The 13,847-nt window shown below is 43.6% G+C and overlaps 1 protein-coding gene across 4 annotated transcripts in view; it reads left to right on the forward strand.

Moving 5' to 3' along the window:
• Window positions 1-7,399: 7,399 nt before the first annotated feature.
• Il33 (interleukin 33) overlaps window positions 7,400-13,847 on the forward strand; it is a 34,420-nt gene continuing 27,972 nt past the window's right edge. The window contains exon 1 of one of the 4 annotated variants that reach the window (XM_039084456.2): window positions 7,400-7,545. The gene's annotated coding sequence lies outside the window, so the exon portion shown is untranslated. The remainder of the gene's footprint in view (window positions 7,546-13,847) is intronic. The other 3 variants (XM_039084466.1, XM_063268631.1, NM_001419498.1) reach the window with 3 other exon arrangements.

Genomic DNA, 13,847 nt, shown 5'->3' on the forward strand with positions numbered 1-13,847 from the left:
GAATGCTTGCTGTCGCTCTGACCTAGCGAAGGATATAGCTTGGTCTTTTCCGTTCCGTTCCGTTCCGTTCCGTTCCGTTCCGTTCCGTTCCGTTCCGTTCCGTTCCGTTCCGTTCCGTTCCGTTCCGTTCCGTTCCGTTCCGTTCCGTTCCGTTCCGTTCCGTTCCCTTCCCTTCCCTTCCCTTCCCTTCCCTTCCCTTCCCTTCCCTTCCCTTCCCTTCCCTTCCCTTCCCTTCCCTTCCCTTCCCTTCCCTTCCCTTCCCTTCCCTTTTCCCTTCCCTTCCCTTCCCTTCCCTTTTCCCTCCCCTCCCCTCCCCTCCCTTCCCCTCCCCTCCCCTCCCCTCCCCTCCCCTCCCCTTCCCTTCCCTTCCCTTCCCTTCCCTTCCCTTTTCCCTTCCCTTCCCTTCCCTTCCCTTTTCCCTCCCCTCCCCTCCCCTCCCTACCCCTCCCCTCCCTTCCCTTCTCTTCCCTTCCCTTCCCTTTTCCCTCCCCTCCCCTCCCCTCCCCTTCCCTTCCCTTCCCTCCCCTTCCTTTCCCTTCCCTTCCCTCCCCTTCCCTTCTCTTCCCTTCCCTCCTCTTCCCTTCTCTTCCCTTCCCTTCTCTTCTCTTCTTTTCTCTATTCCCTCACCCCTTTTTACTGATAAGATCTCGATATATACCTCAAAACTACCCTTGAACTGACAATCCTGTTCCCTCTGTGATCTGAATGCTCCAGGCAGGGGCCACTGCACCTGACTCAAAAGTAAATCTCTTGCTATCCAGGCTAATATTCCTCCACTTTCTACAAAACATGTAATGGTGGGAATGAAAGGTATTAAAATACAACGTTCTACACGGATATGAGAAGCAACCTTGTTCCTTCTTGAAAATAAGTTATGATGAATGCTCTAAATTTCATCAAGCATAGCTAAAGAATTTAAAGCAAATGCTTGAGTCTTAGACATAATGGTCATGAATGAGTGTCACAAAAGTACTTATTTTGGGATAACCTGAAAATTAAGCATGACAGTTAAGAGAATGAAAGACACAGAACTGACTTTTGATGTGAGAAACCAGCCTTTGAGAGACATTGTGACTATTGTCCCAACCACTTGTCAAAACCTAACAGCTTCGTGGACATACAATTTATGTGCACATAGAGAAGATTCGTGATGGATGAAATGCTACTACAAATTCTAAGAATCTGAATGTCTTCTTGATACTACTTTAACATTACTTAAAGTGATCTATTAAAAACATCTCATCTCACTATTGCATACAATTCTGTTCTCAGGTTTCTGTTAAATACTAAATGTTACGTGTCTGTAAATTGTGTCGCACACTCTTGAACACAGTAACTAGTAGCATCAGGACTTTTTTTAGGACCACAGTAGCCTCAGATTTCAATGTTCTCCCCCAGTGCAACGCAGACATTAGAATAGGCACGAGCAGAAAATCCATAGTTTAAATGGTCGTTTTACATGGTTTGTGTTATTTTAAGGGACAATGTAAGGTTATATGTTTAGACAGTAATATAAGTAAACCGTCATTCCTGGCAAAAAAGAAAAGAAAAATCTCCATATGGCCCAGCATTCCTGCTACTGGGCACACAGCATAGGAACCGGTCATTGTAACACAAAACCTAACAAAAGGAAGGAACTTAAGTGTCCATTAATGAAAATGAATAAACAATGTGGCATACTAGGCTGGAGAGATGGCTCAGTGGGTAAAAACACTTGCTACTCTTGCAGAGGACCCAGGTTCAAGTCCCAGGGTGTATATGGTGGATTATAACCGTCTGTAACTCCAGTTCCAGAGAGTCAGATGCTGTCTTCTGACATCCACAGGTATCAGGCATACATGTGGTACATGCACACACACACACACACACACACACACACACACACACACACACAGGCTAAGTATTCATGCACATAAAATAAAATAAGTCATTAATTTTCTGTTGTTTTTTGAGACAATTTCTCTGTATAGCCCTGGCTGTTCTGGAAACAAGGCAGGCCTTGAACTCAGAGATCTGCCTGCCTCTGCCTGCCTTGTGCCATGCATGTGCACCACCACTGCCTGACTGATTTTTTTTAAAATTATCTTTATAGTTTCTTCTTCTTCCTTGTTTTAAATGGGAACTTGCTGTCAGTTTGTGGATAGCAACTTATGTCTTGGCAGCAATCTGGGCTGTTTGGGGATTTCCATAGGACCCCTTCGTCCAACGACTCAATGGAATTGGATGTAACCCACTCCAGTTACTGGAACTGGCTTAGAGTTGGGGATTTGCCAGCAAACGATATCCAGTCAGGACTGTTTCTCCCTCCCTCATCATTTGGAGACTTCGTTAGCATTGCCTTCATGTATTTTAATAAGTTTCCACTGCACTAGGTTTCCAATATCACTCTTCAGTGTTCCTCAATTCTGTCTCACCCCGTAGTATCTCCTTCAATTCTCTTCTCCCTTCCCCCTCCCCTCCTCAAATGAAGGAAACATGTAGGAAAAAGCATTTAAAGGGTGAGAACATCCCTGACTAGTATAAGGTTCTAGTTCAAGGAAAGATCTCCATGCTGTTGGGTTCCTACTGCTGTAATAAACACCATGACCAAAATCAACTTGGGGAGGAATGAGTTTATGTCACTTACAATTGAGGTCCAAAGGAAACCGGGACAGGAGCTCCAAGCAGGAACCCGGAGGCAGGAACTGAAACAGACCTTGGAAAGGTGCTGCTTACTGGGTTGCACTTCATGACTTGTTTAACTTGATTTTTGTTACTGTTTTGTTTTGCTGTTTTTTTAAAAATACATTTCAGAACCACCTGACCAGGACCCTCTGACAGCAATCGTTAATCAAGAAACTGTCTTCCAGACCTATCTACCGTTCTGTCTTCTAGGGGCGTTTTCTCAGCTGAGGTTCCAAGATGAACCTTGCTTATGTCACGGTGACAAAAACTAACCAGCAGGACACGGAGCCCATGCTCCTCAGATTAAAATGGCAGACAGGGACAGCTTTGGGCATGCCCAGGCTTTGGTTTGGTTGAGTCTTTGGCTTTTGGACTTTCTTTGTTCTGTGTAATGAATCTGCATCTAAGCATATGGGAGGTATAGATCTGCAAAAGAACAAGGGTCTTACTGCACTACCCCAAGACGAATTAAAAAGAGGAAAATCTAGGAACACACTCTACCAGTAAGAAACTTTGTACACAGATTTAAAGTACCCGTATTTTTTTTTTAAAAGACATTTTGCAGTCACTAAGAATCAGAAGACTGTCTGGGCTGGGTGGTAGAGGGTCATGCCTTTATTTCTAGCACTCAAGAGGCTGAGTTCAAGACCTGACTGGCCTACAAATTGAGTTCCAGAACACCTAGAGCTGTTACACAGAGAAACCCTGTCTCAAAAGATGAAAAAAAAATCAGAAGACTGGAATTTATGTCCTCAAAGAGACATGACCAATGAGTCAAATATCTGTAGGGAGTACTTAGGCTGTGGGCTGGATGGCTTCTGTGGGCTTCTTTATACCCTGAGTCTTTCAACTCTGCTGTGGGTTCATACAGCCTGATTTCATAGGCTGCCCTTGTGGGAAGTCTCTTCCAGACAAGGTGACAGGGTTTAGTCAGTTTTCACTGGGTGATGAATTGCAGAAGCAGACTGGTGTTTACAGTAAGTACTTAGCTCTGTCTATTGTACAAGGAGTCGGGGGAAGTGACACATCCGTTCTCTGGCTTGGCTATGCGTGTAGTATGCAAGGTTGATAAACACATCTTATCGAGGGACTCCAGCTGAAGGGTCAGCCACTCTTGGAACAGTTTCAGTGGGAGAAAAGTCAATATGCTTCTTTGTTGACCTCTCTCCTTACTAGGCCTCAACAGAAAAGTGATTATTTTCCTGTTTTAGGTGGAGGTGATTGTGAGCCATGGGAACGCCCTTGGGGTTATGAGATCGAGGAGAAATAACAATGGCTCTCTCTAGTGATTTAGTACCTATTTAAAAGTAGCAGCACACTGTGATAATAGTATTTATTGCATTATTGAAGACGAGTAAACTGGAGCTGGGGAGATGGCTCAGCACTTAAGAATATGTGTTGCTCTTGCAAAGGACCCAGGTTCAGTTCTCGGCACCCAAATGGCCGACCCCAGTCACCTGTAACTCTGTTCCAGAGGACCGGATGCCTGCACTGATCTGCACCCTGGCGCACATGCATGCACCCACGTGCACACACATGTACATAAAATAGTTTTTTTTTTTGATTAAGAAGAAAATGAGGAAATTTTGCACACTCTATAAAACGTTCTTCGCACTGTGGTGGGACTGAGGAAGGAAGTGGAGCATGATTAAAACACTGTCGGTGCCTCTGTACAAATGGGGGGGGTGGGCAAACAATCAACGTTCTGGATGCTGCTTCTCTCAGGACATTCCTCGGATGTGGGCACGGTGGCACATCTTGCTGGATTGGCAGGCTTCTTTGCATTTCTTCTGCAGAACTCTGGTGTCTGGAAGCCTCCCAAGACGAGAGGACTTAAGCAATAGTGCTTGTCTAACATACAGAGGTCGGCATACATGATAGTTTTGGTTAAGGTTTTATCTTAAGTCTGATGTGGTGGCATACCTCTTCAATCCCAGAGGGATTGTCTGTGAGTTCCAAGCTAGATGCTATCTCTATAAAAAAAAAGTTTTAGAAACTGTCTGTGGTTCTGGGAAAGGTCTGAGACACGCTAAGCCAAGCTAAACTTGTCAGATGCATGGAATCTCTTCTTTGGGCAGCGTGGTCTGAGGCCTACCTAGCAGAGGTAGGGAGATGGCCTCAAATATTTTCCCAAATCAGGGCAGAAAGCTGGGAAAAGTCAAGAAGTGACTGGTTCATTTGATCTGGACTTCTCATTGGTGAAAATAAAATATTCAAACAAAACTAAAAGCCACGTTATAAAGACTGCCTACAGAGAAAGACTCCTTTTTTTTCTGAGAGATTCATCTCAGAAAAGAGTACTAAGTCACAGCAAACCACGTTGACTCAGAGCCAGAGTGCACGTGACCTTTGAGTTGAATATAACCGACGCCCATAGAGATGAGTGGTACACTTAATGAACCATCTCATAATTTCACTTACAAAAGGAAATTCCTCATGCAAAGAGAAATTAAGTCAACTGACCCCCACATTTCATAGTTAACTTCATAAGATTAGAAGTTTAACCTTTGCTTCATCTCTGGACCTTGGTGGAAAAATAGACTCTTCAAGCCAGTGGTTCTCAACCTGTGGGTCTCCACCCCATAAGGGTCAAACAACCCTTTCACAAGGGTCACCTAGAACCACTGGAAAGCACGGATGTTTGCATTACTATTCATAACAGTAGCAAAATTACAGCTAGGAAGTAGCAACAAAGGTGATTTTATGGTTGGGGGTCACCATGACATGTGCAGCTGTATCTTAAGGGTGCCAGCTTGGGAGGTTGGGAACCACTGCTTCAAGCAACTTAACTTTAAAATATATAATGTCATCTACGTGGGTATCGTTAAGTCACATCTGTCTTTCCATATGTCCCTGCTCATATCCTTAATAAATCCAACTTTGCTTTATCATGATTCAACATGAACTTCCTTTCTACCGTGTACATCAAGATTCCCAAACACGGGTGGGGTGGGGTCCCCTAAGTGGGGACCTCCGAAGGTTCCTGCTGGCACTAACATGGAGAACTAAGAGGGACAGTGAGTCATGTTCATGACTTCCACAAGCAAACGCTGGGCTCATCAGTGGCCTCAACCCCATTCACTTGGTAGACAACACTTTCTTTTCTAGTTGTGTTCTTTGTCACAGCACGAAGTGAATGAGTGAAGAGGTTGGGAATGATATCAAGAGTTATCATGGTGACTTCCCAGACGGGTAACTAACTGTCTGATGGTCAGGGGATTTTTTTCCACCCACTAGCCCATGATTCAGTAGGCTAAAGCTTGCCTGGTGAATAATGGTTAATGAGGGGAATCCTCCCAGGAGCTATCTCTGTTCTCTTTATATAATTTCCATTGTTCATTAGTGAGCAAACCTGAGAAGATTTCAGTTTTCTTAAGGATTGTAGCAAGTGCAGTGACAGTTTAATTTTAAATTTGAGTCATGGGACACATGCAACTTACTCTTTCTACCACGTGGTGAGGGTAGTTACTGTGTGAGTGACCTCCATCTGTCTCTTAGCTTCTCCCTCCTCTGTTCTCTCAACCTAACCATATCTCCTCACAGAGCTGAAGGTAGCAGGACCTGGCGTTCCTGTTCCTCTCTTAAGATGTACCACCCTCCACCAGCCACCATATGGTCCTCCAGGTTCATCCAGTCAGGCTCTGGCTGCCTGTCACTAGGGATCTGTTCCTGGTGCTGCTTAGCTGCTAAGAGAAAGGAGCGCTGGTCCTTTTGACAGGGGAAGGAAGTTGTCTCTACTTCAACTCCACATCAACCTCTTTGAAATGAACTTTCTATGCAAGAAAGCAAACACCACTTATCTCTAGAAACATATCTTTATTTTTTTCATCAAGCGACCTTGTTTGTTCTGTATGGGAACCACAGATTTTACAGTCTTGATGGTCACTACATCGTATGAAGTAATCACCTTAGTCTAGTTATCCAACAGGATTTTTGTTTCTTCTTTCCCCATGTGGACTCTTCAAACAACGGGTATTTGCTTTCCATTATTATTAGTAGCAGTATTAGTATTATTAGTAGTATTATCATCATCATCATCAGTATTATTATCATTATCATTATTTTTAGTAGTTTAATTGCCCTGTGGTCAGAGTAGGGAGGCAGGTCAGCTACGTTGAGGTACATGGAGCTCTGAGAGATTTTATCTATAGACAAGCTGCCTATTTCTGATGTGCCATAGGGAATGATTTTATTATCAAAGAATTTGTAAGAAAAACTGGCACCTTAGTGAAGGTTGCAAAATAAGCCCTTGACAAAAGTGAAATAGAAAACCAGAAGAGTGTCGATAAAGGAATGCTGAAGGTAAAACTTGGGAGCCACTGGCTTACCATGAGCCAAACTGTGAAGGTGAGGGCCAGAGAAGGAGTCGGGACACAAGATGGGAGAGGGATGTACGTGAGCTAATTCTGGTATGAGTCTGGAAGGTGCGGGTGGACAAAATCCATCACTCAGAAGTTAAATTTTATAATTAAGGCAGACGAGGAGAATGGGTGTGCTGATCTTATAGTTTCATCCCTGGAGGCCAAGGCAGTAAGATTGTGAATTAAGAGGCCAGCCTAGGCTACATGGCAAGACCTCGTCCCTCACCACCACCCACCCCCAACACACATAGAAAATCAAGAGATAAAGGAAAGGCAGAGGGGAGGCAGAAATCAGTAGTCTTAGATGCTTATGGAACCATACCAGGAATGTTGACGAGAATGTTATTAGCTTATTGAAAAGAAGTGAGAAAAACTGGCCCCAATCCTGCCTCCCACAGTTCTCTTCCAAGACCATTTGGTTCTCTGCCAAGTTCTGGGTCATAAAAAGAGCCCAAGGCGCTCTGCACGGAGGAGAAACTGCAGCTGCAAGGAAGGGAGAAATCAGGACAGGATCAATAAGGTAAGACTGAGATCAAAACCATGGGGAATTTGTAGTAGGTTTTGCAAAGGAAAGCCTTAGGACCTACAGAGCGCCCGCTCCCTTCTTATTTCTGAGAAATAAATTACCAGGCTGGTTTGTGATCACTGCTAACAGAAGTAAAGTGGATGGAAAAATCGTTGCTACTAACTCACATTGCTAATTGCTTCCCTTTGGGTGATCTTTAAAATTATTAATAAACTGCATGATGTAGACAGTGTTAGTCTTTGAATCCCCACTGCCACGAAATTTTACAAAGCAAGAAGGTAATCCAGCTTCCTCCTTTGTGCTCAGCAGCTGTCTGCAAGTGGCTGTGAGTAAAAGGAAGGTTACAGGAAAATTGAGAACAGAGCGTTTGTGGGTAAAAATAAGGAATCAACAATCTAAATGGATAAACATTAAAACACTCACCATTTGTGACGTTATTCACTCCAGAGACTTTCTTCTGAAGACTGCTAGTCCTTTATGCTCCTGGCAATTTTTTTTTCCTTATACTTTCCTCTGCTTTACCTCTCTGTACATCCGTGGTTCTCAGCCTTCCTACTGCTGCGACCCTTATCGTGTTCTGGTGACCCCTCAACCATAAAATTATTTCACTGCTACTTCAGAACTGCAATGCTGCTACTGTTACAATATCGTGATGTAAATATCTGATATGCAGGTTATCTGACATGCGACCCTGTGAAAGGGGTCTCAACCCACCGATTGAGAACCACTGCTCTAACTGCACGTATGTCGTTCAGATATTACAGAGCACAGCATGAAATACCCTATACTGTGCTCTCGCAGGAGCCGGAGGCCGCATGTGGCTGTCTTCCCAATCTACACTTGTTTCCCACTTGCGTCTGCTTCCTCAAGTCACTTGACTGGCTACTGTGGTCCACCACTGTGTCCAGCATCCTGGAAAACTGTTTTTCACTTTTGTCTTTCACATCTTTGATGGTTCTCTTCCTATTTCCTCCTGGATGACACACAGCTCTGTGTTTCAAACGTCTCAGCATCCTCTGATCTCTCAGAGTTAGGGGCCCCTGAGCCTTGTCACACAGGAAGAGTCCCCTTAAACAGTTAAGCATACCGTGTAGCTTGTACTATTGCCCTCTTGGCTCAAGTTTCACATTGTCTCCATTCTTCTCTGAGAGGATCTGGATCTCCCGTAAAAGCGTGAGCAGTCACTTCTGATGGCCTCTGGCACCTAAATGCTATTTCATTGGATCATTCCTAACAGTATGCTTCCCATTAACAGAAAAAAATAATTCCATGGAGAGCTTAAACTATCAGGAGAGATCGTGTTGGAAGTAGATAAAAAGGTGACAGATTAGGATGGTTAACTCCGGAGTCTGCCGAGGGTCACAAGAAAAGAGCTTTGTGGGCAGGAATATCAGGGGTATTTCTGGGAATGGGAGTATCAATTGTTAAAAAGTTATACTCCATCCAGAAATTAAATCATTGGAAGGAAATGCCACAAAGAAACAGTGCAGGGAGAAAATAGATAAGTGCCTGGGAATATTTATGCTTAAGAAATCTGATAATATGCTTTTCATTTTGTGTTTTACAACATGAGTCTGACTTTGCCAAAATCAATGCATCTTTTATGTAACAGTTGGCACTTTTGCAAACACTGAACATACAAGGTTGGGGGGACAGAATTCCCCCTTTGAGCATCAATTTGCAGAAGGGACAGCTAGATACTGCACAATCAAATATGAACTACTCAAACAGTAGAAAGGAACCGTAATTCTGTGGGGCAATGTAAAATGACGATCGGGTCAAAGGCTTTGGGGTCACGGTAGGATCTCTCATTCCTCCATTTTCTTACCATTTCTCTGGTGTCAATGTCTGGGTGCAAAAGGAACATTTTTGTTTGTTTTACGGTGCTGTGACACAAACCCAAGACTTGGACACACTGGGTAAGCATGCTACCACTGAACTGTCTGTCCAGCCTGTGACAGCACTTCTAAGGGAGCAATCCCTACAGGCAGGCAGACCTCAGGATGAGAGGAGACCAAAGAATGTGGGAAGTTGGGGGAACTTTCCCCTTGCTGATGCTGCCTCCTGGAAATACTGCTTTTGCCACTGGTAGGTTATACCCCTGAGAATTTTTTTCCTTTAGGGGAAACACATGACTTAGTGCAATAGGAAAAAAAAAACCCACGGGTTTTAGTGGCAGCTTCAAATCCATTTATCTAGCTATCATTTATCAGCTATGTGAATCTGGATTTTATCCAACATTCCTGAGGCTTATTTTTGCCCCCTCTTGTGTGAAATGTGACACAAAACAAAACTATCAAATAAACAAACATCACCAAAACCCTACTCAAGAGAAGGTCTGTGACTGGTTCTACAAGTTGGAAGTGACTTTCGGAGGCTATAGGTCAGATTCCATTTCTGTCTACTGAACATTAGATAATCTTCCAGTTATTCTGTTTTTGCAACCTTGGTGACACAAATGTTACTGTCTCGATTTGGGATGCCAAGAAAGTGAGATTCAGGAAGGTTGTACCTATCATAATGAATTGTAAAGTTGATAAATTTCAGGTCAGGGATTAAAATCCTAAGTGTCATTAAGAAACAACAACAAAAGACAAAGAAGTAAAAAAGCTTCTAACCATTGTCATTAATGTCTTAAAGCCTCTCTGGGAAGAAGAATTTTTGATTCAAAATTCCCGTCACTTTCAAAGGTAAAATATTAGTGAGAAAACACTATAGTCTAAACATTCACCTCTTTGGCCAGGGCTGAGCCCACTGTTACTCTAGTGAGAGGTTCCCACCAGCTACTGCCTGTTCTCTATTTCTTTTATGATTGCTGTTGCTATGAACGAGAGGGATCCACCCACAAACTTGGCTAGGTGTTTTACAATTTATATCCAATTCCCTTCCATGTTGAACACCTCATAAATCAAATGATTTTTTAAAAATAAAATTCCTTAGAGTTCCTCTGAGAATGCAGTAAAAAAAAAATCATCAGAAGAATGTTTTGCTCGTTAATCCCACAGAGTCCTAATAGGGACTCAACATTCTGGGGAGGACTTTAATCGAACTTTCATTGCTATGTATGGCTATTCTGCTTGTCTTAACCACCGTTAGCTTGCTGGCTTGTGAATGACAGATACTTAAGAAATAATACTTAGTCATGTTTTCCTTAGCTCACTTCTTTGTGTGCATGTGTTCGTGTGCACCTGTGTGTGTGCCTGTGCATGCGTGTGGGTGTGTTCGCATGTAAGTCACAGGACAACTCTGTAGAGTCTTTTCTCTCCTTCCACCTTTATTGTGGGTTCTGAGGATTGAACTGGGCTCCTTGGATTTGCATAGTAAGTGGTTTAACTAGCTGAGCTTTCTTGACAGCTCCCTACCCCTTCCCCCATTTAAAGAAAGTTTGGGGGTTTTGAGACAAGGTCTCATACTGTAACCCAGGCTAGCTGGGAACCCTTCAGGCTAGCCTTGAACTCACAACAATCCTCCACCTGCAGGCTCTCAAATGCTGGTATTACAGGCTTGAGCTACCGCACATGGTTCTTCTCCCCCTACCCTCACCCCAACCCCCATATCTCACAGCCAAACAGGAGCTTCCTCAACCCTGAATGTGTTACTTTGGGTTTTCCCTCCCTGGGTGGTATCTTCTGTTATCCTCTGTGCATCTATTGTATACGACCCGTCCAGATTCACACCAATCATGTTCAAAAATATTTTGTAGACAGATGGGGTGGAGCCCTGGAGAGGCAGAGGCAGGCAGATCTCTGTGTGTCCTTCCCAGGTCTGTATATAAAGCAAGTTCCAGGCCAGTCACGACTCTCCACAGTGAAAGCCTGCCTGCCTTAAAACAAAAGCAAGTCCACGCTTCATCAGATCTCTACGTAACTTCTTATGTACTTGGTGAACTGAAATGCCAATGTGTGACAACAACAACAACAACAAAATACATAATCCCTGAATGGAGCTATAGATTATTTTTATTGAAGAAGGCACATTTTTTTCCTTCTCTGACCTAAGAGTATGTTTTGTGAATACAAACGTAGCTATCGTTATCTAGAAGACATTTAATATAATAAACTGGGTGCTTTAATTTTTTTGTATTCTTTTCTTATATATTACATCCCAACCACAGTTTCCCTTCCATCCCTTCCTCTCAGTCTTTCTCCCATCCGCACCTATCCTTTCCTCCGGACCCATTCCCTCTCCTCATCCCCTCAGAGAACGACAGGCTTCCCACAGACATCAATCGAACATCATATAAAAAGCCATAATAAGACTAGGCACATACCATTACATCGAGGCTGGGCAAAGGCAACCCAATAGGAAGAAAGGGGTCCCACAAGTATGCAAAAGAGTCAGGGACAGTCCCTGCACCCACTGTTACGATTTCCACAGGAATGTGGTCAAGCGACTCAGCCATAACAGGCATGCAGAGGACCTGGGTCAGAGCCCTGCAGGTTCCCTGATCTCTGCAAGTTAAACTGGGTGTTCTTAACTGCAAGGAATAAAAAGAGCTGAAGAGAGTGTCGTGCCTCCGATGTGACATCAAGCTTGTGATCTGGACATTTGGCTATTATCTCTTTCATTATATCAAGTGGAAGGCGCCTCCTTGGTCCTTGGTATCAGACCCAAGAGAGCAGACTCAGACACAGAAGTATTAAAGCTATTAGAGTTCTGATACGACAGCGGGGAATCTCTTTGGTGTGATCTTTGAGAAGAGGGGTACTTAACAGTCCTTTCCATTCAGTAGTTTCGAATCAAACCTAGTTCTCACAGTCACTAGGTCAGGAAGACTCAGCCTGCTATCAGCCCCATTTAAAGTGCGGAGGCAGGGATCCAGCGGATGGCCGCTGCCGCATATTAAGTCTGCCCCAGAATGTCTGTGCATCTTCAGACCTCTGAAGAGTACTTCTGTTAACGTGTGATGCATAATCACTAGACCGTGGAGCAATCCAAAGTGTGGATTGATGCTTGGTTCACTTAGCTCCATGGCTAGGAACTCTCATTAGCTATGCATGAAAAACCCCTATGCCTTCAACTTTCAAACGTGTCATTGTCAGTTAATATTCAGTGCACGGCGCTGTTATTAGTCTTACGGATGAGGAGACCAGCGTTCAACAGTCTTTGTAACTTAATGTTTTTACTTTAGCCCAATTTCTGGTAGCCAAAACAGAGACCACTAGGAATCCTATGCAAAAAACAATAAAAACAGGAAGTGATGGGGGATGGGTAGCTGGAGACGCCACCAGCCTTACACAATTACATCGCTGAAGCCTGGCAGCGAAATGCCAGCACTGAGCTCTGGATTTTGGCCTTTGGCTGTGCCAGCTGGCTTGGGAACGTGTCATTGTGAAACGTGGAGCTTTTAACTGCCTGCTCTTCAACGTGAGCGTTTCTGTTGCCCTCCAATGTGGACATCGAAAACACACGAGAAACCCCATGAGAGCTGCACTGGGAGCGACTGTAGTCCTTGTACAAGGGAGAGCCTTGCTGTGCCATATGGATGGATTTAAATTAACTTTCTAAGATAGGTGACACGAAATAATATCTTAATTGGAAAATATTTTGTAGTTGCTTTGTCTTCTGAATGCCACTGTGGACTTAGAGTTTTATTATTGTTTTGGCTAGGTCATTTTAGTTAGCAATTCTTTTGAGTCAAATTGCCACAAATGACAAGTTGGTCTGCTTAATTTTTAAGTGCCTGATGTTGTAGTTTTCGCTGGTCCAGACTTTGTATCCTGCCTCGTGCTTTTCCTTCAGCATTATCTTTTTAACACACAACTTTGTTATTCGTCCGAGTAGCAGAAGCTTTTTACTTCACATAGCTCGTTAGAACTCCCCTAAATAAACGTACCTCTACTTATCTGTGACGGCTCGAATGGACGTGCGTGCTGCTCCCTGCTTAGAGTGTATGACCAGCTCCGAGCATTCTCTAGCTGCCTTCTGGTGAACGCATCTGTGCCTTGGTATTGAGTCCCTACTTTCCAGGCAAACTTGTGAGACAAAGATGTCATTTGTTGAGCTTTAGTGGGAAATGCCACATTGTTTCTGATAGAGGTTGTAGCAATCCACACTTCCACCAGTGATGCATGAAAATTCCAGATCTACACCAAACTTGTCAATGCTTCTGGAATTTTCTCTCTCTCCCATCTTAGACATTCTGATACCTTGCCTGGAAACATGTTCTGCCAGTCTGATGAAATGTCATTTATTTGAGTTTTTTTTTTCTCCCCACTCCAGACTTGCATTAAACATATTTTAGGGGAAAAAAAGGTCATCCCTATAATTAGCAGGCACTCCTCCCCTACGTCCTA

The sequence above is a fragment of the Rattus norvegicus genome, chromosome 1 (genome assembly GCF_036323735.1).
Source record: "Rattus norvegicus strain BN/NHsdMcwi chromosome 1, GRCr8, whole genome shotgun sequence".
NCBI classification, from domain to species: Eukaryota; Metazoa; Chordata; class Mammalia; order Rodentia; family Muridae; genus Rattus; species Rattus norvegicus.